Below are 26,972 nucleotides of genomic sequence, written 5' to 3'. Positions count from 1 at the left end.
GCCTTTTGTAACTATTTGAACTATCTACTCCTTGTCTTTTTATTTTTTTCTCCTTTCCCTCTCCTTTTTTTCCCCCTCTCTCCCCCTCCCCTTCCCTTATTTATTCTTGGATCTGGACTTCTAATACTCCAGTCATCTGAAGAAGTGGGTTCGCCCACGAAGGCTCTTGATACCATCTACATGTTTTGTTAGTCTGTAACAGGAACAACTTAAAAAACAAATAAACTAGTAGCACCTTAAAGACTAACTCAGCTCCCCCTCTGAATATTTTAAACATGAGATTTCCCAAAATTTCCCCCCTCCCCCACACCCGCATTAGCTTCTGCTAACCCACTATGTGCTGCAGGGTGACATATCGAGCAGTCATGAGCATTCTCTCTCAGGGCTTATTTTTAACACCTCCAATGTGGTCCAATCTGGCCCATTCCAAAGGCAAAGCCTGCTCTTCAGAAGGGTGCGAAGAACCGACTCTAGCAGACGTGACTCGTTCAGCAGCATCCAGGGAAACCAGGGCCACCATTAGCACCAAAAGGATTTTCATTCCTTATCCCTTTTGGTGGCAGAATTACAACAAAGACGACCCCCTTCTGCTCCCATCTCCATCCCACCCCACTCGTACTCCTGCCACCAGCACATCCGATGGTGGGGTGCCCCTGGAGCTCACCTTTGCCCCTCCTCACTGTGTTAGCACTAGCAACTCGCCCACCTCCATCCCCAGGTTGGCTGAAAGGGCTTTCTGCCCTTAGCAGAAGACACTGTGAAGCACTCATCCCCCCCAGTGCACCTCCTTGAGGCGGGCTCTGGGAATTAGCAGGGACAGCAGATGTGGCAAGAGCTATCGGATGCTCATGCTTTCACCCCCTCTCTCTCCAGAACTTGGGGTGCTCTGATTCAGCTCTCTGGCCAGGTCAGTAAATAGTCCCTTGCTTCCGGGACAACAAAGTTCCACTGGACGAGCTGTCCCGGTGCTCTCTTAGATGGCCCTGTGTTCCAAGGCAGCAGGCCCTGTGCCATTTTCCCAGTGGCTGGCTGAGAAACACGGGCCCCCTCGCTACCCAGTGTCCCAGCCCAGGACCCTCTGACTAGACCTGCAATCTAGATCTGCCCATTCTGTTTCCCTGGGGTCCTCTCTACCCTACCCAGCAGAGCCGGCCCAGGCTATGGGCTGACCGGGCTACTGCCTGGGGCGCCCCATTGTAAGGGGCACCACACGGGGCTGCTGGACAGGGTGGGGGCGAGGCCACACACACACCGCACTCCTGGGGGCGGCGCCGCGCTCCCAGGGCCCGGGGTGCACGAATGGCTCCGGCCGGCCCTGCTGCCCAACCATACCTCACTCTGACCTATCTCCGGGTTTACCACTAGAGTGCTCTGCTCCCTATGGGGACTTCGTCTTTCCCAGCGTTTGGCACGATTCCCCAGTTCAGTGCAGAGCCCCAGGGCTTATTCTCCCCCTGGGCCTCCTGCTTGTCCCTAGCCAGCTCCTTTCCTCGAGGAGTGACAGCAGAGCCCCTTCCTGCTCTCACATCCTGGCTTTATCGTCCTATAGCTCCTCCCCAGCCCGGCTTCATCTGCCGATCAGTCCCTGGTTCCCCTCCATGTTCAGCGTGTAAGGTCAATTGGCCCATTCCGGCTCACGTTAACCCACGCAGGGCTTGTGTACAGCAGACACCCAGGACTGGCGCAGTCTTGTCCCCCTTTCCTACAATCTGATGGCCAAGGCTCTGCTTTGTTCCTGGGCTACTTTTCCTGATTTGGACGGTTCCCCTCTTGTCCAAGTGGCAGAGAGTTTGGGTGGAAATAAAGGACCAAAAAATTGCACAGTCCCCAGAGGCATGTGAAGCCAGAAACTATATCTGCATCCACGTATCAGTACGGGGGCCCAGTTCTTCAGGGGACAAACCCTCCTGCATTCAGCAAAAGTTCTGGGCGTGGGGCACGGACATCTCAGAAGGACAAATGCAGAAAGAGTCCAGAGGAGAGCAGGAGAAAGAGAAGAGAAGCTCCACATGGAATCTCCCGGCTCCCTCGGCAGCTCTGGCACAGGCCTCCAAGAGAGGTTGTGGAATCCCTGGCATTGCTGGGCTTTAAAAGCGGGTTGAACAAACACCTGTCAGGGTTAGTCTGCCTGTATTTGGTCCTGCCGCAGCACACGGGGCTGGACATGATGACCTCTCAAGGAGCCTGGCAGCCCTGGATTTCTATGAGTCTATTCTAACAGTCTTCATATATGTCACACAGAGGACGATGATCACTTGTCCACTAAAAGTTAGACAAGCAGGAATCAGCTTAATTTGAAGCAAGGGAGATTCAGGCTGATAGTAGAACCATCTCTCTCACTACAGGGTGAGTTAAGCATCAAAGGAGCTCGTGGAATCCCTAGCATTAGAGAGTTTTAAGAACAGTTTGGACAAGTGCCAGGGGTGTTCTAGGCACTTAACTTGGCCTCACCTCGGAGGGGTGGGGGGGGGGGACCAGCTGATCCCTTGAAGTCCCTTGCAGCCCTACAGTTCCATGGCTCTATAAACCTCCCACTGAAGTCATTTATCTGAGTGGAGGGGGTGGTGATGTAGACTCTTGTCCCCATATCTCATAAAACAGTCCCCAGACCTCCTTTGCCCAGGCAAGGATCCATTTCATGTCAATGAGCTAAGAACAGACTGAATAGAATGAAGAGGAAGCCCAAACTAGATCTCGTTCCTTCTATACCAGAACAGCGAGTGGTCCAGTGGCCTGTGATACTATATATATTTTGTTAGTCTCTAAGGCCATGTCGACACTACCAGGTTGTTTCAAAATAACTCCCAAAATAACTAACTAACTATTTCAAAATAAGTGTATTTCTCTTCACAAGTAGGAGTTATTATTTTGAAAGAACAAGCCCATTATTTCAAAGTAACAGGCTCGGGAGTATGGACACTCGCCACCTTATTTCAAAATAAGGGGAGTTTTCAAAATGACTCCCCAGTGTAGACATGCCCTCGTGCCACAGGACTGCTCGTTATTTTTAAACACGGCTCCCGCTCTGAGACGTCTGTAGCAAATCACCCATCTAACCTGTATCTACTCTGGCCTCACCCAGCAATTAGGCCCACGTGGGCTGCTTCCAAATAAATGAAAGTTGAAAAACCCTCAATTTCATTCCAATAAAACTACTAATCCTCATCCCACTCAGTGGTGAAATTGCCATAGCAGACCCCATCCCAATGCCTATTTCCTGTCTAATACAACTTTTGTACATTTCATCATTCAGCAGCAACAGCATAGTTACCAATCAATTCCAGAATCTACTCAGAATATGCAGGTGGCAGAGGGCACCAGAAATTTGTGTTAAAAAGCAGCAGCATCTCTCCAGATGTAAATACGTAATTCACTCCTATGTTTCATCTAAAAATCAATGACGCTATTATTTTATTTGAATGGAGTTTGTGCTTCACTCCCTGTGAAGTTTCTCAGCCTGCCTAATAAATGACTTTGTACCTGATGAAAATTACACCAATAATACGGGTTTCTGCTTATCTAATACACAAAGCATGACAGCATCCCAGCACAATGCAACCAGACACCTCCCTGTGCTGTCAAGAACGGACCAGCTCAAGCAGTTCAGCTGCAGCACTGGTGGATTTTTCACACGTGCCCTGGATGCATGTTTTCAGGAAATGTAACAATGCCATGTCCTCCTTTCTGAGCTGTTGGGGGTGGGGGGGGAATCAGGAATGAAGGGGAAGGGGAGAAATAAGAGGCAGCTCAAAATAGTAGCAAGAAGGGATACTGGGTGTTGGGGAGTCAATTGGATAATTATTATTATTCCTCACTTTTACATAGGGCTTTTTATCAGTAGCTATCAAAGTGCTTTACAAAGGAGGTTGGTAATATTATCCCCAGGATGAATGGGGAAACTGAGGTACAGAGATGAAGTGACTTACCCAGAGTCAGAGTCACCCCCCAGAGTCAGAGTGACCCAGTAGAGCCAAAAATAGAACTACATGAAAGCCAGGGTGATGCAAGAGCTCATAAAGGAGAAGGGAGGTGCAAAGAGGAATGAGGGAAGAACAGCTGAGAATATTGTGTTGACACCAGGTAATTTTTTGTTTACAGGCAACAACTATCCCTTAGAAATGATTCTCATTCAGGCAGATACAGACTTTACTGCTGATATATTCAGCTTCTGGAACAAATTCCGCCAAAGGAGACAATGGACATTTCTCCAAGAGCTAATGCCGATACACTTTTTCTTCAACAAAAGCAACAATACGCTCAGGCAGTGGCAGTGGGTGGCACTGAATGGCCATGACCTGTATGTACGCCTTTATTCCAGGCATCTCAGAGCTCTGCAGGTTCATTACTGTTTGGATGCAGCCAAGTTACGGGCAACTACGTTCAGCGCTCTAGGCATGGGAACGTTGCCTCCAAAGCAGGCAACTAACCAGAAAGATCTGGCCAGTGGTGGCCAATGAGCACTTCAATCCACTAGAGGCCAGTTCTCAATTTTTAATTTCCCCATGAGACATTCTGATTTTTTTCCCCACTTTTCACTTACAGACTTTTCTCTCTTTTTGGTAACCAAAATAAAATACCTTTAGCCGAAACTGCTCAAAAATGAAAACGTTCAGCCAAAAGCTGAAAAAACAATTCCAGTTCCAATGTTATGACCAAAAAACCCTTCTTTTTTTCCTGAGAACACAGACACCTTTTGGGCAGCCAAAATTCCCATTTTCCATCCATAGAAAGTTTCAACAGGAAATACTCCACCAGCCCTGATTCAGATTAGCAGAACTTGCACCATCTGCTGCCTCCTGATAGTGTTGCAGTGGGAAGAGAATGGCCAGAGGGTGGGACTGAGGCAGCAGATGTGCAGGGGCGGCCTGTGGATGTGAGCAAACTCAGCAGGCGCCACATTAAACAGGGCACCCAATGATGACTCAATGCCACTGAGGGCTTTGGAGGCGGGGGCGCCCATCGTGCATTCCACCTAGGGCGCCAGTTGCTGGCAGCTCGTCTCGGGCCACCACTGCCGATGTGATGTGTCCTAGGGTAGAGTTGTGAGATACTTTGGCACCATTTGCCTTGTCTGCCCCTGCTGGGGATCATCTCTCTAGCAGCAACACAAACACTCCCCAGAGGCATTTTCAGCCCCTGTGGGCACTGTTGTCCCTCATGCAGGCTGGTCACAGATGTCCTCCCACTGCCAAGTTCTCCAAGAGGCCCCTGCTCCATTAACACTTACAGAATAACCAGGCCTGCTGTCCTGTACACAACAGCTACTGAATTACACCTTAGCCACCGGCGCTTAGAACTGTACAGGGACAGCAAGTCTGGGTTTAGTTAACAAAGCACAGAGATGTGTGTGGCAGCAGAGACATTGGATACAAAGGGTTACATAGCAAATAAAAGCCTAACATGCATTCTACAGCCAGACCTCAGCTGATGCTTCTTTCTTGCCATCTTTTGCAAGCAGAGTAGCTGAGGGGTGTCAAGGGGGCAAGCCCCCACCGTGCCTCAGTGCCCCCTGACTGTCCTCATCTAGCCCCTCTCAGGGCAAGTTGCAGTCTGTATGGGTTGCTCATCATTGGCATTCGGTTGTCTCCACTGTCCTGCTTACCTAGTCGGCTTCATGATCAGCCCACAAACCAGGGTTTTGTCTCCACCCCCTAGCCAGGGGGACTCTTGGCTGGCCCTCTCCCAGCCCTTGCTGGCTATCCCCAACTTGCCTCCCTACTGGGAGCTCCTGCTTCCTCCACTGGCTCCCCCTAAGCAAACTGGGCTTCGCTATTTATAGCTTCCAGCTAGGCTCTCCCCACCAAATGGGCTTCTCTGTATAGCTGGCAACTGGGCTCGCCCCTCCAGGCAAACTGAGCTTCCCTCAATAGCTGCCGGCTGGGCTCTCCCTAGCCCGAACAGCTTCAGCTGGCCGCTCTGTTCCCAGCCCTAGCTCAGGGCCTGAGTCCTGGTCTTAAAGGGCCAGTGCAGGGCAGGTGCCCTGTCACAGGTGGCCAGGTCCAGGGGCAGTTTGCCTCCCCAGATGCAGCAGCTCTGAGCTTTGACTTCGTCTGAACAGAGGGTGCCTCCTCTCCACCTCCTCTTGTTAATTTGCCTTAAGTCCCCCAAGCTCTTCATTAGCATTTATCTCAGTTTGTTAAAAGACTCTTCTTGTGAGACACACACTGAGCCCAGTCCCCTGCCCTCATGGCAGGACCAAGTACCAGCCTTGACAGACCTGCTCCAGACCCCTAATTGGCCCTTTCAGGGACTGAATTCACAAGCCTGGGTTTAGCAAGCCAATGCTCAAACCGCTGAGCTATCCCATAAGGCTGCATTTCATTGGGTAACCTGCCTTTAGCTCCAAGGCCCCAGGAAGCGTTTCCAGCAGTATTCCCTATAAGCAACACAGCAGCTGCACAACTTCACCGGTGGGGCTGATTAGAGGGCCACGCAGCTTAGAGGGAACACGGGTTTCCAGTACATGTACATATCTCCTTACCTATTATCTGCGCCTTCATTTCACAAAGGCTGAGCTGAGCTTTGATGACAGAGTAGAAAGCCGGAGTACATGCCCCTGGTACCAGAATGTAGATAACAAATCCAGGGATCCCTCTGCCTCATATGCCTCCTATGTGCTTTGCCAGCTGGTGTCAGCAGTTCCTTGGGTCACAGGGGTTAATCAGGACAAATATTTGTCTGTGCAGTGGACGGATCTTTCATGGAGGCCAGTCCACAAATGAATTCCTGGAATAAAGGACCATCACAAATCTCACCTCCTTCCACTCGGGGTACAGAGCACTGTTCTTTAACCTGCCTTCTCTGAAATAAGCATGCACCACCGTGTACATAAACAAATTCAATTAAACCAAAAAACCCTACTGTGCACAGAATTCTCCCTAGGGAGAGGCTAAGAGAAAGAACAAAATATACCGATCAGGTGTCCGTCATCTGGCTCAATGCATAACCAGAAGACAGTCAGATACTAAGTCATGAGGGTGGTATAAGAGAACAGAAAACAAACATTCTGTAAGTCCAGGGGCAGCAGTAGTGACTAGTCTGCACTGAGCGTCCTATGTGGGTTACAGAACCCAAGCCATGAATGCACTGCAGAGTCACACCTGAGCTCTAGCAGCACTTTCAGGGCTTGATTTCACTCTAGCCACCACTAGGGCAAATGCAGTAGCCAGCTTTCAAAGCTGTGCAGCAAAGTGTGAGCATGTCTCTGTGAGCAAGGCCAAGCAGCTATTGCCTGAGCTAAGCCATCCAGCATGTTCAGCTCACAGCCTTCCACCAGTGTTCCCTGTAAGCTGGGCGCTTGGATGGTCACCCACAAGAGAGTCAAGTGCCATCCAGCTGATTAGCAAAGTGCCCATAGCTGCCCACAGCTGGCAGCATGTTTCTACTGGTGGCGCACAGCAGCACACGGCTTGGTGCACATAACAAAATGTATTCCATGCATAGATGGAAAAAATTAGAGGGAACACTTCCTTCCACCTCAGCTTGAAAGGAGCCCCAAACTGCCCAGCAAGGTGATTGCAGGCTTTTGCAAGGAGCTCTCAAGACTCTCTAAAAGCCATCTCCTGCCTTTAGTTGCTCTTTACCCTGTTACGCACGCACACGCACACGCACACGCACACGCACACACACAGAGAACTCCAGAAATAGATCGTCCTCTTCTCCTGAAGCACTGAAGCCCAATTCTGCAAAGCGCCAAGTACTCAACTAGTTCAGCTTGAAGTGAATGAAACCCCACAGGTGGACACTAACCTGACACAAGGCAGGTTAAGAGGATCTGTGCGCAGGGTTGCCCCAGTTTAACTAAACGAGTTTCAAATCACAGCGAGTTAAACCAGAGTGATGTTAGCAGCAGACAAAGCTTTGGGGGCGGGTTTTCCAAGGTTGTTAGTCCCTTCCAGAGACATGTAGGCAGGTGCCTGGAAATATTTTCCAAAGTGTCTAAGCAGAGCAGGAGCCTAACACCCTTTGCTTTCAAAACTCAAATACGGGTTTTATATAGGAGACGTACTCAGCACGTTCTGCCTGGGCAGGTGTACTACAGCACAGGAGTTACAAACCGTCAAAGACTGCCGTCTCCTGAAGGCGAATTGTTAGGAACTCATTGCTCCTTCGCACAGGTATGGCATCTACTGGATGGAGCCATCAGAGCACCAGGTTGCTGTTGTGACATTTTGCTACATACAGTTATTTGTGCAGGAATCTTTCCTAGGCGCAGGGGAAAACTGCTTGTCTAGTGTGAGAGGAATGTCGCACCACATTCGCCTGCCTGAGCTATTTTTCCTTTGGCCAAGTCTCCATCAAGTTTAACTAAATTGTTTTAAGCTCATTAAAGCAAGCACACTGCTCATCCAGATCGCTCCCAGTTCTGTTAACCCAGGAAAAAATGGACCACAGAGCTGTCTCAGTTCCCAAATGGGGCTTGACTGGGATACTGGCCCTGTAGTCGAACATGTGCTGCACGTTGGTACAGTCAGGTGCCGCAAGCAACAAACCCTGCCACAGACTCTGCCTCCCACGCCAGCCCACATGTCATCCTAGCTGCGTCCCAGCGGCACTGTCAGGTCAATGCACAGTAATCCATCTTAGGGGCTTTCACCAGAGCCTGAGTGCTAGCGAACCTTGCGCCAAACATCACGTTTTTGTAGCGTAATTAGAAACTGATTCTATTATCATTCTGAAGCGAAAGTATGTGCGCATGCACGAATGTGTGTGTGTGCGCACACTTGTGCACACTCCAGTTTTGCAGATGCTATGACCTACACAGCTAAGCTTCTCTCTGCTTTCAAATCTGGAAAAGACATAAGTGGTGCATGCTTGTGGGCTGACGCACTGTGGAACTGTGATGTCCAAGACCGAATGCCAGGAGAAGAGGTGTTTACCTAACCGAGTGGCTGATACAGCACTGACCGGCTCCAGGCACTGCTGAAGTATAGTAGCTGCTTTGTTAAATAGCTGAGGAAGAACAGCAGTTCCACATCTGCTGCAAGGCCAGGAACGGGGCCATGTGATGTAAGCCTACCAGCTCACTGCCTTGTGCTCTGTAGATCTGTGCAAGCGTGGAGCCGAAGCCATGCCTAGCACAGTGCCTGAACATGGCACAGTCTGCTCTCCACAATAGCTCAAAAACAGAATGAATCAGATTCTTGCTGTCTGCCCAGGTGTGGCAAATCAGGACTTGCTCACAGAGCATGATGCCAATACATCCTGCAAGGCCGGTTTGTTATTAACAGGTGTAACTCTTCTGCGAGGTAGTGCCAGCAGCAGCCAGGGCCGGTTTCAATATCTAGGTTCCTCTCCAGCCATCCAACACAGAACTGGCTTTAGCCACCACCCAGTAACCTGGGAAATTAACACAACGTCCCTGGGTGCCTCGCGGAGGCAATGCTTCCCCACTCTTAGCACAGGGTCTGGGTGTAGAAAAGAAATGGTTAATAAAAGGGGAGGGAAGTAAGGTGGCATTAATGTGAGAAAACACCACAGAATCCATAACTAAACCAAAACAGTCCCCGCCCAAGTAGGCTGGGCAATGTTCTTTTCCTCTCAGGTTCTTAAGTCCACCAATGTGAATGTCCCCGTCACATGCGCAACCCTTCTCTGCACCCCAGTGGCTGCCCTTGGACAGGGCAGACCAGAGTTCGAAGGTGCATCCGCATAGTTCACCTCCCATCCTAAGTGGGGGAGGCATTTTATTCATTCTCCTGGTCATGCATTCCGCTGGCTTGTGGATATGGCTCTTGGTCAAAAGCACAGTCCAGCCACAAGAGATTCCGCATCCACTGGAGTAAATTTAAATACTAAAAGGGATTCCTTATGGAGTCTTTCTTTAGCTCTATCACTGAAACAGGAGTGGGGGAAAGTTGAACCAGTCTTACAGCTCACACCTGGAGGACAGGTAGTCTGCTGATTCAGAGTCCTCCCTCCCCAGCTTAATCTCATAGTACTCTGGAAGTGGAGCCTCTGTCCATCCAAGTGTTTTTACACTGACAGAGTTAATGGAATTAAACGGAGTCTGAATTTCTGTATTCCCACAATAACTGCAAGCATTGGTGGTCATCTCTCACAATTCCTGTTGACCCCACAACAGCCAAATTTGTGATCCCACAACAATTGTTACAACAGCCAATTGTAACAGTTGAATATCTAGCAGGCCTAAGCAAACTGAGTGAACTGTATTTACATGCACATGCCCAGAACTTCATTCTTTAAACTGAGGGTTTGTGCCAAGTTAAGCATAGGCTTTCTTCTTTTGTATTCTCCAATAATTACAGACTCTGCAACTTAAACACAATTTGTCACCCAACACCAGCAAGGCTGATTACAATGAGCAAGAAACCAGCTGAATGTCTAACACATCTAAGCAAAGCAAGGGCAAACTGTATTTACATAAACACACCCAGGGTTTCCTTTCCCACTCCAGCTGGCTGAAATGGAAGCATTGATTCAGAGCTTCCTTACACATGCAGGAGCATTTTACACAGAAATGCTTTAAAAAAAAAACAGTGCTCATGAAATTTCCCCGAGTAAAACTGACCTTTGTATTCCTACGCCAGATGCTGCAAGGCCATCAGCAGCTGCAAGTTTGGCCAGGTACATGAGTGCTTAGATGGATCACTCTTTTGGGAATTCAGCCTCCATGACTATTCAGCGTTTGACCACAGAGACCACCTGCCTCTTGTCTAAGTTCCACTACCACAGCACAGTCCCACCTGATGCTTGCTATAGTGCGACTGAGGAGGCCTGCAAAGAAATTACCTTCGGAACCTGTTTGTGCACCCCATAAATCTGCCATCAGCCTATGACAAATAAGTGCCAGGGCTTCTTTCCCCTTTAGCCTGGGTCTGGGAGTGACCCCACAGCTCTCCTGCTCAAGGTATGTGTGCACAGCGGTTTTTTTGCAGAAGAGGATATGCAAATGGTGTGCTCATTTGCATATCTTCTTCCAATCCTTTCTGCGGAAGAGGCTTTGACGATAAAAAGCCCTGAGTAGATGGGGCCATTTGTTGGGAAAAAAAACCCTTTTTCGCAAGATCCCTTATTCCTCAAAAATCAAGGTTTACAGGATCTTGCGAAAAAGGGGTTTTTTTCCGACAAATGGTCCTGTCTACACAGGGCTTTTTATTGACAAAACCTCTTCTGCAAAAAGGATTGGAAGAAGATATGCCAATGAGCATGCCATTTGCATATCCTCTTCTGCAATGTAGACATAGCCTCAGGCTTCAGCCAAATACAGACACAAAACAGGTCTCCCACACTGCAGCACAGAGCCTGTTACCTGCCCACTGCCAGCTCTCCGTGTTTGTAAATCTGCAGCCGTGGCTTGAGGATAGGCCGCATGTGAGCCGAGTATCTTCATGGAAGCCATTTCACGTCCCAGCAGCTCAAGCATAAAATGAATCAGCCTGGCCCACTTCAGTGACCACACAGGCACAAAACCACTTCAGGCACGATCAGCTGCAGAGCTCCCAAGAGTAACCGGGGCCAGAACTTCTGTTTTCTTGGGGTCACGTCAGCTATTTATGGCAGTTGCCTTGAGTCATTGTCTCCTCTCCTGAGGAGCCAGTGGAAGCATTGTGGGAGGATCCCGCATGCTGGGGGGGAAAGGCAATTGTCACCCCTGGAGAGGAGCCCAAGCTGTAAAACGCTGGACCTGAGTTCCAAACCCTGGCGGGGAGGGGCAGATGCAGGTGTGTTTCAATCAGATCTGCTCTCTAGCCCAGAGGTTCTCAGACTTCCTTGCATCACGAACAAGAAGAAATTACAATCCAGCCCAGGAAGGGGGCTGAAGCCTGAGCCCTGCCCTCTTTGTGGGGGGGCCTAAGCCCCATTGCCCCAGGCAAGGGGGACCAAAACCCAAGGGCTTCAATCCCAGGCACGGGGCCTGTAACCTGAGCTCCGCTCCCCCTCCCCACACACACACTCAGGCCTGCTTCAGCCCCCCAGCCCAGCGAGTCTAAACCAGCCCTGGCAGCCCCATTCAAATGGGGTCAGATCCCACTTTGGGGTCCCCACCCACAGTCTGAGAACCACTGCTCTAATTCTTAGCTGTTGGCCCAAACGAAAGAGTTGGGGTTAAGCTTTGAGAGGAGCTAGGTTGTTATTCTTAGCTCTTGTCTATCGGGGGAATGCCCAAAGCCACTGGCTAGGGTCAGGGCCTCATTGTGCCCAGCACAGCTTAAAGCTTTAGGTAGCAGCAGTGACTGTCTTAAATAACTTACGACACATTTCAGGTTTGTGTTGTGTCGGTTCTGTCTTAGCTGGGAAGAGTTTTCTTTACCCCGTCATTGAATTGGCTCTTTTAAAAAAAATGTTTTATGAATCCTGACCATTCAGAAAGGACATACTGGATACATATAGATTAAAAATTCTCTTTGACAACCCTATGGATAGGTTCATGCAGCCAGCTCTAAATCCAATGTTTAAAAACCAGGTAGGGCAAAGAAAATCACTTGGATTTTTTTTTAACTCGTGTGCTGGCTGGAGAGCAGCACAAATTACCAGTTACCGCACTTGCTGCTGGCAGGGCATGCCTTTCTCCAGCTGCGCCATACTTAGCAGCTAGAGGCTTTTAATCCAGGTGGGGATGTGAATGAATGAAGGAGCCTGCTGTCATCCATGCCTTGACAAGCAAAAATGGACACAGAAGCAGAGTGGAATTCCCCTCACGGATCCTAGGAAAAGATGCGCCATTTTTAGCAACTGGGAGGGAATCTGGGAAGGAAACCGAAAGGCAGCAGAGGGATGCATTATAGAGTCTGTAAACCAGGCGTCTCCAACCTTTCTAACCACAAGATCACTTTTTTGATTTAAGTGCAATGTAAGATCTACCTCAAACCCAAATACCTTTACCCCGTTTCCTTCCTGCCCCTTCTCTGAGGCCCCGCCCCTGCTCCACCCCTTCTCCAAAGCCTCACCCTGCTCACTCCATTTCCCTTCCTCACTCAGTTTCACCAGGTGGGGTAGGGGGTTCGGGTGCAGGCTCTGGTCTTGAGTCAAGGGGTTTGGAGTGTGGGAGGGGCTCTGGGCTTAGCACAGGGTGGGGATTGGGATCCAGGAGGGGTGCCAGGGGGCAAGCTCTGGGAAGGAGTTTGGGTGCAGGGGGATTCGTGTCTGGGACAGGATGCTGGGTGTAGGAGGTTCAGGGTTGGGACAGGGGTTCAGGAAGCAGGCTCTGGCTGAGCACTGTTTAACTGAGATGGCTTCCAAGTAGTGGAACATTGGAGTTAAGACAGGCTTACTCTGGCCCTGGCCCTGCACCACTCCTCAAAGCAGCTGGCATGTACAGCAATGGCTCCATTGCACCAGGCACTGCCCTTCAACTACTGAGCCCACAGCTTCTATAGGCCACAATTCCCCATTACTGACCACTGGGAGCTGCAGGAGTTGTGTCTGCAGGCAAGGACAAAGTGTGGAGATCCCCTGCTCTGCCTTTCTCAGGGGCTGCAGGCAAATGCCAGCCACTTCCAGGAGCAGCAATTACCACGGGATAAGTATTCCAGCTGCGACAGGTTAGGTCTTTTAGAACTCAGTACCCAAAGAATTAAATTTAAGCATAAGCAATACATGAAAATTATGAAATGCACAGACCAGTCACAAACCTAAAATAACCCACTTTGCAAGCAGTAAAAGTAGTAACAAACCCCTCCCCCCCACCCGTATGTGTTGGGTCGGCAGATGAGTGAAGGACATTGTGTGTTGGTGAAAATGACAGAGACACACTCTGTGGCTGTGTCTACATTGGCACCCTTTTCCGGAGGATCTCTTATTCCTACTTTCAAGGAGGAATAAGAGATCCTCCAGAAAAGGGCTTATTTTCTGGAGAATCACGTCTAGACTGGCGCTTTTCTCCGGCTTATCCCCAAGCCAGAAATAAGCAGCAGCCACGTAAATGCAAATGCCGCGGGGGATATTTAAATCCCCCGCGGATTTGCTATTCCGAAGTCTACATTAGCATCCCTTTTCCGGAAAGGGGTGCCAATGTAGACACAGCCTGGGTGTGAGCGACAGAGATTTGCATTGCCAAGCTTCCTACATCCCCTTTTTCTCAGTGGCTACATCTAGCGTGCAGGCTCCTTTTTTAAGAAGCTTTTTTAGGAAGGGATGTTCCAAAAAAACTTCTTCCGAAAGAGCACGTCCACACTGCAAAAGTGCATCGAAAAAGCGATCTGCTTTTTCGAAAGAGAGCATCCAGATTGAATGAACGCTCTCTTGCATGTAAGCTGTGATTGCTATGGACGGAGTGGCCACCAGGACACCTGTGCTTTTTCCTCTTTCCCCTTTTCCGCATCCGCACACGCCTTTTTGCAAAGGAGCTCTTTTGCAAAAAGGCTTCTTCCTCGTAGAATGAGGGTTACCAATGCCAGAAACCCCCTCTGTTCTTTCGATTTTCTTGTGGAAGAACTCAATTGCAAGTTTTGTCAGAAAAAACGTCATTTTTTGGACAAAACTCTAATGTAGACATACCCTGTGTGGAGATAGGATACAAGAGTGGGGGGAAGAGGGACCCCTTGATATCAGTGCCCCCTTTCTCCGTCCTACACCCTGCAAAGCTAGCAGAAGGCTCGCAGGGGCCAGCTCCAAAGCTGAGGGCAGAAGCAGCATGATAGTGAGTAGAGGGGCTACTGAAGTGCCAGTGCTTGAGAGCTTCCTTTCCAAGCCAGTCAGGATCAACTGTCAGAGGCGCCAAGATCTACCAGTAGATCTCAATCTACTGGTTGGTGACCACTGCTGTAAAAGTTCCCTGACTTTTATTGTGACTGTGGTTTTATAGAGACATTTGCAATCAGTTACACAGGAAGGCATGCAGGGTTTAGCCGCAGCAGTGTATAGCGACAAGAACAGCGGCGGTTGGTTTTGTTTATACACAGTAGCTGATATAGTTCTATTACACACATGCATATAAAAGGCAGTTGGACACTATGAGCATACGTTGATATGTCCACACATAGTTGATGCAGTGTTTTTATACAAAGGCAAGCAACATGGGCGCAGTACTTTATATTCAAATCAACATGCAGATATCTGTATTCATTGTATAAGTGAAAAATTCCAATCTTTCTACTATGGTTTGAGCTACTATGTTGTTTGTCTTTTTCTTGTGTTACGAGTAACATATTAGCTAAGGCCCAGCATGGGTCTATGGAACTTTGGGCAAGTTGCCATATTTTCAAAGCCTGCAGCACTTCTATGGAAACTTTTCTTTGGGGCCATGGAGTTGTAATAGAAAAGCACTTCTTTAATGCACACATCGCATGCGTATTTTTTGACGTGGAGGATCTTTTCCAGTAAATTAGCATCTGAATGAGTTTGTCTGAAACACCAAACTTGAACTTGGAGAAACAGATCAGATTTCATAATATCTATGTGCATTTCATTTCTCTTCACACACGGGGCCCTCTTTCCACTGGAAGGATTGTCCCTTGTAAACACGCAGTAAACGCTACCAGCTATAGCTGTATGTCAAAAACAAACATTTTGAACTTGCAAAGAAGTTGTAACTGATTAAATGAAAAACTAGGATATTACGTGGATGAGAAACTGGGGGTTGGGACCTATGGCGTGCTCCATATCTGAGACTTCTTCAATATTACTTAGCCATTAGGTGGCAATGCCTTTTGTGAACAGTCTGGCTAAGCGTTAGCTTTGGGATTGTGGATGTTTTCTCGTCCTGGGCCTTCTGTAAAAATCAAAATATACCTCAGAGGTGTTCTGTCAGCTTGCTTGATTGTCAGCAACACCGGAAATTGTGTTCAGTCCCTATTTACCCAGGCCCTCTCAAGCCAGGCTGCGTACAAGTTGAGTTAATTTTCTTGGTGATTAATTGGATTACCACCCCAGAGGCTTGAACTGGTTCTGGTTCATGTAAAGCCTCCCTGCCTAATGACATGATTGTATCTCAAGAGGATCAAGAAACTCTCAGTCCTCAATTATATTTCACCTCGTGAGGATGAAGGCAATAGGGCCGGAGCAGGGGCAGGAAAGGCAAAGCAGCATTATTAAGCTAAAACGAATTAAGTTTCAACAGCATGGAAAGTTGTCAGTTGAGGATTTCCAGTGTGAAACGGTCATTGCCTAGCAGAACTTCCACTCTCCTCTCAGGCTGAGTGGCACGTGGCTCAAGACTGTGGCGTTCACGCTTGTAGTGTGATGGCCAGTTGATGTCCAGTTCTGCTACCCGGGGATGTTCTGCCCGGGGACACACCTCTCCATGGAACCTCATTTGGGGAGTTGTCCCAAGGTTAACTCTGCTCCATGTAACTGTGGGATCTTCCCAATGTTAAGAGTAATTTACTCTGGAGGAAGAAATCCCACCAAATCTTGACATTCCTGCATGAATAATTTTCTGTCTTTCATGCTGAGTCTTTGTCACATGTGCTGCTGGATATTTGGGCCTTGACAGATTAAGAGGCATGCCCAGGAGTGGCCATACTTGGCTGGACCCCATAATTAGGGCCCTACTAAATTCACAGTCCTTTTCAGTCAATTTCGCAAAGGATTTTTAAATTTGTAAATTTTGTTATTTCGGTTATTTCATGGTGGTGTAATTGTAGAAATCCTGACCCATGTTCCCTCTAATTTTTTATTTCCAGTGCAGAATTAATGTTGTTATGTGCACAGTAGGGAGACGATGTGCGGCAGGTCAGCTGCACATGAGTGCACATTACAAAATTCATTCTGTATGTGGGTGATCTGTGACAAAGAGGGGTCCAGAAGTTTAGAGTGTGCAAGGGTGCTCAGGGTTGGGGGGATAAGGGCTCTGTCTGGAAGTGAAGACTCTGGGGGTAGGGCTGGGGGTGAAGTGTTTGGGGTACAGGAGGGGACTCCAGTCTGAGGCCAATGGGGTCAGAGTGTGGAAGTGGGCACAGAGCTGTGGTTGAGGTGGGGCTGTGGGGGCTGGGTGGGAGTTAGGGTGCAGGAGGGGACTCAGAGATGAGCTGTGGGGTCTAGAGGGAGCGAGGGACGTAAAGTGTGGGCTCAGGGCAGGGTGCTTATCGGGGCAGCTCCCATTTGGCAGTGGGAGCCCAAAGTGTCTCCAAATGGCCCACAATGCCCTGCACTGCCGCTCACCCCACCCCCCGGCTCCTATTGGGCTGCAATTCCTGACCAGGAGCTGCTGGGGCAGAGTCTCCAAGCGAGGGAGGGTGGGGACAGAGCTCCCCCGGCGATGCAGCTCCAACGGGAGGGGGGAGGAACAGCAGCATGTGGAGCCACCTCTCCCTGCCCCAGAAGGGTGGACCAGAACACAGGGGCTTTATGGGCTGCATCCCCTAAAGCCCCTTTCTGAACCTGGCCCTGCTGCTGGCTCTGCTGGGAGCTGCCCAGCCCAGGGGATTGGTGCGCTTCTCCAGCCCCAGCAGGAGCTGCCCAGCCCAGGGGATTGGTGCGCTTCTCCAGCCCCAGCAGGAGCTGCCCAGCCCAGGGGATTGGTGCACTTCTCCAGCCCCAGCAGGAGCTGCCCAGCCCAGGGGATTGGTGCGCTTCTCCAGCCCCAGCAGGGAGCTGCTCAGCCCAGGGGATTGGTGCGCTTCTCCGGCCCCAGCAGGAACTGCCCAGCCCAAGGGATTGGTGCACTTCTCCAGCCCCAGCAGGGAGCTGCTCAGCCCAGGGGATTGGTGCGCTTCTCCAGCCCCAGCAGGAGCTGCCCAGCCCAGGGGATTGGTGTGCTTCTCCAGCCCCAGCAGGAGCTGCCCAGCCCAGGGGATTGGTGTGCTTCTCCAGCCCCAGCAGGAGCTGCCCAGCCCAGGGGATTGGTGCGCTTCTCTGGCCCCAGCAGGAGCTGCCCAGCCCAGGGGATTGGTGCGCTTCTCCAGCCCCAGCAGGAGCTGCCCAGCCCAGGGGATTGGTGTGCTTCTCCAGCCCCAGCAGGAGCTGCCCAGCCCAGGGGATTGGTGCGCTTCTCTGGCCCCAGCAGGAGCTGCCCAGCCCAGGGGATTGGTGCACTTCTCTGGCCCCAGCATTAGCTGCCCAGCCCAGGGGATTGGTGCACTTCTCCGGCCCCAGCATGAGCTGCCCAGCCCACGGGATTGGTGCGCTTCTCCGGCCCCAGCAGGAGCTGCCCAACCCATGGGATTGGTGCTCTTCTCCAGCTAACAAAATTACATGGGAAGAAGTCCAGGCAGCAGTTAGAGGCCTGCAAAGACAGACGCAGTGCAGAAGGCCCTTGTTTTCTGCATGAAACAGGGAGGCACAAGAGAGCATCCCTGAAAGAAAGGGAATCTCTTCCTAACCTCCTTACCACAGACACAACTATTGGTGCTCATGCATGTATCCAGTTCTTTTAAAAAATACTAGCCACTCTCCTGATCTCTCCAACAGGCAAGGACACCTTGTTATTTATCTTGACAGAGTCAGGAGCAAATTTAGGAATAGAACCGAGGCCTCGCATCCACGAACGTGTTCTATGCCATCAAGTGCCAGCAATGCCCTTCAGCCATTTGCATTGGCCAACGAGGACAGGATTAATGGACACAACAGATATTAGCAATAGTAACCTGTAGGGGACCATTTTAACCTGCCTGGGCTCTCATTAATGGATTTTAAAATAGCTGTTCTTCTACAAGGGAACTTCACAACCCAACTACACAGAGGGTGTGTCTAGACTACATGCCTCCTTCGACGGAGGCATGTAGATTAGCCAGATCGGAAGAGGGAAATGAAGCCGCGATTAAAATAATCGCGGATTCATTTAAATTTAAATGGCTGCCCCGATCTGCCGATCAGCTGTTTGTCGGCAGATCGGGGGAGTCTGGACGCGATGCGCCGACAAAGAAGCCTTTCTTCATCGACACAGGTAAGCCTCGTGAAACCAGGCTTACCTGTGTCGATGAAGAAAGGCTTCTTTGTTGGGGCATCGCGTCCAGACTCCCCCGATCTCCCGACAAACAGCTGATCGGCAGATCGGGGCAGCCATTTAAATTTAAATGAAGCCGCGATTATTTTAATCGCGGCTTCATTTCCCTCTTCCGATCTGGCTAATCTACATGCCTCCGTCGAAGGAGGCATGTAGTCTAGACACACCCAGAGAGAGAGGGTGGAATTGACCTTCATATGCAAATTTGATACGGTTTCACTTGTCCTGACAAAGACATTAACTGGATGGCCCATTATAAAACCAGCTTTCCTTACATTCAACACCTGATGAACATCAAAAGCCAAGTATAGGGCACCTCCAGCCTACTCAATTAGCCTCATTAGCACCAGCACTACAACTCACAGGCATTTTTTTTCTTTCCACCCTCTCTTCTTTTTCTATTATAGATTCTGAGGGTCCCCATTTTTTTCTCCACTCCAGCTCACCTGAGGAAGTGGGTTTTGCCCATGAAAGCTCATGCTACTTTATCTATATTTGTTAGTCACTAAGGTGCCACAGGACCACTTGTTGTTGTCAAAGTTACAGACTAACACGGCTCCCGTTCTGAGACGTTCAAGTAAGGGATGTGCAATCTCTTTAGGAAGCTCCATCTCTGAAGCTTCTTGTTTATTTATTTATTTAGGCTTGTTAAATCTTTTATAATAAAAGTATGGACTTTGCATTTCTCTGAAACAAATTGCCGCTCTAAGGCAGATCCTCCTAGGGACATAGTCAAGGTGGGAGCACAGGGGAGGGGGAAGGTGGCTTTCACCAATATTTAAGGCACAATAAGGACTCCAGCACCTGTCCCTTCCCCTCTCTGTTGATTTTGAAGTTATTAAACCACCACAGGAGCAAAACTTAATCCAAAAGCACCCCAGAAATCAGCCACACGTGGGCGTTTGCTGTTTGGTTTATGAATAAGAGAACAAGTATGCGTCCATCATGCATATTAGTGTCAGTTACAGACAAGCAAATAGCATGGAGATGCCAGCTTCTGTACAAATTCATCTCAATTCCTATGCAGAGTGTTTATGTACATAGACACTGGGCAGGATTCACACCCCACTGATCTTTTTTGGGGAGCTGAAGCAGACTGACTTAGAGATTATCCAGAGTTTATATTTAAGCTGCCCTAGGGGACTTTTAGACTCTTTGCAATCAGCCTGAGACGATAGGAAATTTCATAGGCAGCAGAGAGGACTGTTGAATCTTTGGGCCTTCTGAAAGGAAAGGGCTGTCGTCTTCTTCTCGTGTAAGAGAAGTGAAATTTAGTGCTCCCAGAAGTGAAAAGATGAGAGCTCTGGCTTGAGCTAGATACCATGCAATCTTCCATCACAATTCATGAATGCCATAAGCAGCTGTCTACACTGGAACTGGAGGTCTAATTACCAGCTTCATCAAGCTAGTCTGCTTACAATAGCGGTGTAGCCGTAGTTGTATGGGTAGTGGGATGGGATAGAGGCCCTGAGTGGTGGGATGGATAGGGTCCCACCTGAAACCCTATTTACCTATTTGTGGTGCTAGATTTCCCCAGGACAGAGCAGCCCTTTAAAGAGATGCCTCATGCTTCCCAAATCAAATCCAATGGACCTGAGAATGCCAAGACAGCTGGGCTAGACAGAGAAAGAGAGAGATGGTGGGAATTCTTAGAGCTTACGGTCAAGAGGAATAAACAGACCAATGGACAGCTACAGATGCTTCGTGGAAAAATTCACGGCAGAAAGAAAGCTGGAGAGAAACCAGAACCTTTCTCTTACAGTTTAAGTAAGGCATAAATTCAGTTATAATCAACCCCCAGGTGGTGGGCACAGTGCTGGCAGACCAGGTGCCAACTCATGCCAAGGTCTCTATGCCTCGACACTGACAAACGCACAGCTGAAACCAGTTTGGTTCACCTGTGTCAGTATGGTTAAAATAGGGATTAGAGTTATAAAAGTGTTTTGCATTTAGACTTTATGAAGTGCTTGTAGGGTGCTGCATGTATTAATCTCACATATAATCTCTATACCCGAGGTTATAAAGTGATATTAAGTGTTTGTGTTGTAATTCTCTGTAATTGTTTGAGTCAAACAGAGAGGAAGCGCTAATCAATGTAAGATGCAAGCTTCCTACAGAAAGCGCTAGGTCCTCCTCACACGAAGGCCCATTGAAATCAAATGGGAAACATCAAAGAAAAAAGACTTTAATTGCATTTCTCCTCTTTCCCCCCCTTCCCCATTCCCACCCCTCTGAAGAGGAAAAGTGTGCAGGGACTCATTCCATCAGCGTGAACTATGCGGAAATAGAAATAAAAATTCCTAACAAGGAGAAACGGTATCTCTGTGCTGTTTGGACTTTGAGAAGGCAAGACTTCTAAGCATAAGCATGGGATCTCTAGCTACTCAGCCAACACAGCATTTGAATATTAGAGCATCTTTTGGAACCTAAGACATGTGTTTATGTTTACCTGACTGTAAATAACTTTTCTTTTCCGCAGTTAATAAATCTGTAGACAGCTTGTTGTAGATTGGCCACAAGTGATGTCTTTGATAGACCTGGGAGTGCAACTGACCTGGGGTAAATGACTGGTTCTTTGGGACTGGGAGTAAACTAAATACTGTGATTTTGGGTGCAAGGGCCACCTATCACAAAGGCAGGCTTGCCTAGGTGACAAAAGGGAATGGAATGCCCCTTGGCAAGGCTTTTACGTGGCTTGATTGATTGGTGAAATCGACGTACAGAGCTCACAACTAGTTTGGGCTTGCGCCCTGCTTCTTAGCTGTCTGTCCTGAGATTGGTGCCCAAGCACATGAGCGATTGTAGGACAACATGGCCATGGCTTGTGATTTTGGGTGCCTGACTTTTTTGATGTCCAGCTTGAAACACCTCAAAGACACACAGTTTTTCAAAAGGCAGGTGTCCAGCACTTTTGGAAAATCAAGAAAAAAATCCCTCTCACAAGCTTTCGTAGTCCTGTTTGGTCTGGTTACCAGAGCTGAACTTTCCAGAAAGAGGACACTCCTGAGAGGGAGTGGATCTGTATCAGTATCTACCAACTCGCGTTGTGTTCAGGTGTTATAAATCCTGCACCTACAACGAGGAACAGTGAGTGTACGATGTGAGTAGATAATATACTGTGTGCTGCATGTCATCTACACTGAGTATCTATAAATAAGAATAAGAGTTAAGGCCTCAAAAATCAGCCCCATTGAAGTCCGGGCGCCCTGACAGCTTTTACCACAGCCCAGCTCTGGCTTCCAGCCTCATTCCTCTCCACCCCATGATCCACCTCCAGCACCTCATCCCCCCACAGTGCAACCCCTACCCCCTTCCATTTTCCCTCCAGCCAGGCAGGGATGCTGGACCCAGCACAGGCTGCGATACCCGGAGCAACCCCAGGGACGCTGGACCCAACACAGGCTGCGATACCCGGGGCAGCCCCTGGGGAGCTGGGGCAAAAGCCAGCGACTCCCCGCGTGAGGGGCTGCTGCGGGGTAGGGCTGGAGGCACCATCTCTCCTGCCCGCACCCCAGGGTGGGGCTGCCCAGTCACACGCTGCTGCCGCCTCCATGGGGTGTCAGGGCCCCACCCAGCTGCTGCCAGAGTGTGCCCATGGCAGGCAGTGCTCAGAGCCACATGTGTGGTCCCAGCAACACCCAACATTCCAGCCTTTGTCCACATGCACAGAGTGAGGGCAGCAGCCTCAGCCGCGGCTACTGCACATGCGCCCCTCTGGGGCCCCTGCATCTCGCGCCCTAAGGAACAAACTCTGAGACCAGCTTCTTGTGTCGCTACAGCCCAGTGTGTGCGGGGTGGGGGCTGGAACGGGGCAGGGGCGGGGACAGAGGAGCTATTCAGGGGTCAAATTTGTTTGAGGAGGAATGAGCAGGACAAAATCCCAGACATCTTTAGATATTTAAAAAACCCAGCTGGATGGAGATTTAGGGTGTGTCTAGACTACAAGGTTTTGTCGACAAAAGTGGACTTTTGTTGACAAATTATACCTGCGTCTACACTGCTGCTGAGTTCTGTTGACATAACGTCGACAGAACTCAGCAGTTTTGTCGACGGCTGTAAACCTCATTCTACGAGGAATAACGCCTTTTGTCGACAGAGTTCTGGCAACAGAAGGTGTTATTGCATCTACTCTGTCCTTTGCGTCTACACTGTCATGTCGACAAAGTGGCTTGCTTTGTTGACAGAACTGGATGTAGTCTAGACGCTCTTTGTCGACAGAAGCTTTGTCGACAATATCTGTCAACAAAACTACTGTCGACAAAAACCTGTAGTCTAGACATACCCTTAAGGGCCGAAAAGGAGGACATGTCCAGGAAAAACCAGCTGTATGGTAACCCTATGTTTGGTTTTGTTTGGACAGATGAAAAATGAAAATCTCAGAAATTGTTGCAAAGCAAAACGTATTCCATTTACCTTACTGAAATATTTCATTTTTACATTAGCATTTCAACTTTTGTATTGTATGATACCTTATAATATGTCATAACATTTTGACTTTTATATAGTAATATAACATTCAAAATGAAATATCATTAAAATTAAACTTTGATAACTTCCCGTAACATTTTTAATTTCTATGTTCCTGCAAAACATTTAGATTTCACAGAAACAGCATGTGCTGATAGAGAACTGTTCCACCAGGAAATTTTCAATCAGCTCTACTTTAAAGGTGTTCCATGCTGAGCCCCTAGAAACAGACACCCCCAAAATCATTCATCACTTTTTAAAAATTTAGCTATTCATATATGCAGCCTTGTGGCACCCAAGAGGGCACAGTTCTTCTGGGTCAAACTTTACTCCTTCATTAATCCTGTCTGAAAAGTAAAAGCTACGTACAATGTAAAGAACAAGGAACCTTTGTGGGAGTTTTCATGTGGCTTGAAAACAAATTGAACAGGATTCCTCTCAAGGACAAAAGTCTCAGAGGGATAGCCGTGTTACTCTGTACAGAGTACGTTTACACGGCAATATTATTTCGAAATAATTTAGTCCGCTTCTACACAGCAAGCAGTTATTTGGAAATAATGTCAAAATACTGTCAAGCTGAAGGACTTCTTACTCTGACTCCTGAAACCCTCATTGTGGGAGGAGTCAGGGAAGTCGGAGGAAGAGTGCTCTATTTCAAAATAAGTGCTGTGTAGATGCTTCCAGTTTCGAAATAAGCTATTTCTAATTAAGCTACACAGTTGACATAGCTCAATTTGCATAGCTTATTTCGAGTTAAGCCTGCTGTGTACACACACGCTAACTTGGGTTGCCCATTACAAAGAGTCTACAAAGTCAGGCAAAGATTTAGCTCCATAAAGATATTTCCAGTTAATTGACACATGCTGGCATTTACTCCTGCTTTAACACTCAAGCGCCTTCCTTCGCAAATGTGTAATAGCAGGAGAGGAATAGTAGATTCCTGCTGGCATCAGTAATTGGTATCTCAGCCCCAAGAAGAGGATTCTATACCAGGCTGTAGGTTAAGAGCCAAAGGCAAGCACATGACATTGGCCAACTGCAAGACACCAGACATCTGCATTTCAGGAATGGAGGCTGTAGCGGTGGCGTGGGCTAATTGATTGAGCACCAAAACAACAGGATTCCCCTCAAGTTAAAAGTAGGTTGGCCACAATTTACATTGGCCCATAGCTAATTGATGTGGGACTTCAGTTAGCTCATCACGGACAAAGCCTTCTGGCAAGCTTTCCCAGCGCAGCTCCACCACTGGGAACGACGGTGGGAAGGCTGTTGAAGACAAGAGACAGGAGGAAACTGCCATTGTAATTCACTCTTATCTAGACTTGCTCTGAGCAGGGTGAACGACGGTGGTAATAACACCAGTGCCTCAGCTACACTAAGGGTGTGTCTAGACTACAGGGTTTTGTCGACAAAATTCCGTTTTGTCAACAAAATTATACCTGCGTCTACACTACTGCTGAGTTCTGTTGACATAACATCAACAGAACTCAGCAGTTTTGTCGATGGCTGTAAACCTCATTCTATGAGGAATAACGCCTTTTGTCGACACAGTTCTGGCGACAGAAGGCGTTATTGCATCTACACTGTCCTTTGCGTCTAAACTGTCATGTCGACAAAGCATCTTGCTTTGTCGACAGAACTGGATGTAGTCTAGACACTGTTTGTCGACAGAAGCTTTGTCGACAGTATCTGTCAACAAAACTTCTGTCGACAAAAGCCTGAAGTCTAGACATACCCTAAGGGTCAAATTCTCTGCTGGTTGAAATGCCAATGAGTCACCATTTATGTCAGCAGAGACTTTGGCCCTGGTATTATGATCCATGGGCCAACATCAGGGGGAGGTGTCAGAGCACAGTGTAGACACAACCAAAGTCCAGCCTCAGACCACAGAGCCGTGCCTGCTGAAATAGTCAGCTTCGCTGCTAACGGCGCAGATTTTTCCTTGGTCACATTCGAGGTCCCTCGCCTGAAGTTCGTACAGTCTAATGACTCTGCTGTTTTGCTTCTCTGAGTAAGGAGAAAAGCTGCTTAATGTTGAATTAAGGCCACAAAGAACAAATATAAATCTCTACAAGAGAGCACAGGAGGCGGCTCTGTGACAGCCATTTTGAATTGACTAGTAGGACATGCCCCTTATGGGAGAGGAAAGATTGTGTGCAGTGTTTGGGGCACTGGCTTAGGATGTGGAAAATCAGGGGTCAATTGCTTGTTTGGCCAGGACCCCCTTGTCACACTGGGCAAGGCATGTATCCTCTCTGGCTCAGCTCCCCGTCTGTAAAAAGGGGGGGTCCCCGAGAAGAGACAGGCATTGCTGGGATACCACTGAATTGTCATGAGATGACAGCCCCATGACCAAGCCCTCAGGAGACACACACACATGTTCCCTGATGGTGAAACAGCAGCAGAGGAGGCTGAAATCTCCACTGAATTCCATGGACGCTGCCGCGTGTGTGCAGCCTTAGAGGCCCCTCTCGTAGTAGCCTGCAGGCAGCTGAGAATCTGCGGAGTGTGTGTTCAGTGTAAGAAGTAATGAGCAAATCCTGCCAAGTCTCTTCATCTTTACTACAGCCCAAGGGAGCATGTTCTTTGCCACAAGGAGATGTCGCAGTTTGTTCCAGACCAATCTGCTCACCAATGCTCCTTTCTGTCAGTAAATAAACACCATGGTGATCATCTTTACAGGACCCCAGACGTGTTCGCTGCCCGTTCAGTGACTCTCCTCTCGGGCTGCTTCCCCCATTGGGCAATAAGATAAGCAGGCATGAAAAGAGATGAGACAACCCTTGGCTTTTTTCACACAAATGAGAAGAAATAACGATTGATTGAAAACAGCTAAGCCTGTCATCACGTTACATGCAAGAAAACCGTCATTTGTCATGACAAAGCAGCATTAGCCAGCAAGAGTCTTGTCATTGCTGCCTAAAGATGGATAATCTGAGCTCTGCCACGCGTGTGATTGTAAGGATTATTGTGATCCAATATTTAAACATTTTGTCTTATTCTGAGATCCCAGAGAAGGGGGGCTGACAAGGCATCCCCCGCTCATAATATATCCCCAGTACGAAGCAAGTCTGTGTCCCCATCCAGAACCATTCTTACCCAGATGCAGAATACATCTGGGCACCTGAACATTTGGGGCACTCACTCATCTCTTCCTAGGCCTGCTCTGTGGCTCTGCTTCTCCCAGGGTATGTCTACACTACCCTCCTAATTCGAAATAGGAGGGTAATGTAGGCATACCGAAATTGCAAATGAAGCCCGGGATTTGAATTTCCCGGGCTTCATTTGCATAAGCGGGGAGCCGCCATTTTTAAATCCCCGCTAGTTCGAACCCCGTGCCGCGCAGCTACACGGGGCTCGAAGTAGGTAGTTCGAACTAGGAAGCCGAGTTCGAACTACCGTTAATCCTCATTTCACGAGGATTAACGGTAGTTCGAACTAGGCTTCCTAGTTCGTACTAGCGGGGATTTAAAAATGGCGGCTCCCCACTTATGCAAATGAAGCCCGGGAAATTCAAATCCCGGGCTTCATTTGCAATTTCGGTATGCCTACATTACCCTCCTATTTCGAATTAGGAGGGTAGTGTAGACATACCCCCAGAGAGGAGCTAGTTAATTTAAAAGTGGCAAAGCCTCTCAGACCTTTAAGCAGAACGCTG

This window comes from Pelodiscus sinensis, chromosome 20, assembly GCF_049634645.1.
Source record: "Pelodiscus sinensis isolate JC-2024 chromosome 20, ASM4963464v1, whole genome shotgun sequence".
In the NCBI taxonomy this organism is placed as follows: Eukaryota; Metazoa; Chordata; order Testudines; family Trionychidae; genus Pelodiscus; species Pelodiscus sinensis.
The sequence above is the reverse complement of the archived record's forward strand: the minus strand, read 5'-3'. Positions refer to the sequence as shown.